We start from the raw sequence: 1,102 nt of genomic DNA, 5'->3' as shown, positions 1-1,102 counted from the left end.
ATATATATATATATACATATTCACACGCTTGTATACATACATGCATACATGCATACATATATACATATATACATACACACACACACACACACACATATATATATATATATATATATATGTATATACATACTCGTCTACATTAAATACTGTTCCCTGGGAAAACCATTGGACTGGCATTCCCAACCTTGTGCATCCACAGGTGGTGCATAGTGGGATGATCCTTCAGATCCTTTAGATATGGTTTACTAGCAAGTAATTGAAATATGTAATCGCGAACCCACTGATCAAGTCTCCCCGGGGCAGGCTGCTTTAACTCTTATCCTAACAGTACATAGAATAGCATAGCTGAATTTGCCTTTTCAAATGCTAGATTTTTTCGCTCTTGTTTTTGTCTAAGGCAGCGGATAATACTTTAACACTGATCTGACTGAATTTCCTATAAATGTCTTCACTTCCCTGTGGTTTCAATCTTCAATGTCTGCTAACAGTCAGTAGAGTTCTGCTGCTGCAACTGTTGGTCATAGGAACACTCGTCTTAGGTTTCATCCAAAAGAAGACTATTGGGCTAATATTGGCAGATTCGCTCACTTCTTAACACGTTCCAACCACGAGACCTACATATACAACTGGTACTACAACGGCATCATACTCATCTAAAGATTTTAAGCTATCAAGCGCAGCTGTATATGTTTGCTGCCATGGAATATTTATCATCCCTTTTTCAACAGTCCCACTGTAACTTACTCGTTCTTCATACTTCATATTTCAAAGTAAGCACGATGTTGAAATATTGATCCCTTGAGTCCCCACCCCTCCCACGAAACATCACCACCAGCTCACATCTGGAGTTACCCAAACCCACCTTATGATTTACACGCTTGAATCAATCTTTAAAGTTTCTGATTGAACCTCAAAAATGATTGATTTCACCGGTCTAGGATTCCACTCTCTTTATCTGATAAATTTCAAAACAAAAAAGAAAGCATTCACGTTTTATATTCAAGTCCTATCCAAGCCAACTTTGACCTTTATCTTTTGGCGTCGATAAAATATAGTTCCAGTCAATAATGGTGTCGATGTAATCGGTAAATCCTTTGTATAT

This window comes from Octopus bimaculoides, chromosome 3 (assembly GCF_001194135.2).
Source record: "Octopus bimaculoides isolate UCB-OBI-ISO-001 chromosome 3, ASM119413v2, whole genome shotgun sequence".
Taxonomy (NCBI): domain Eukaryota; kingdom Metazoa; phylum Mollusca; class Cephalopoda; order Octopoda; family Octopodidae; genus Octopus; species Octopus bimaculoides.
Note: the sequence above shows the minus strand (reverse complement) of the source record.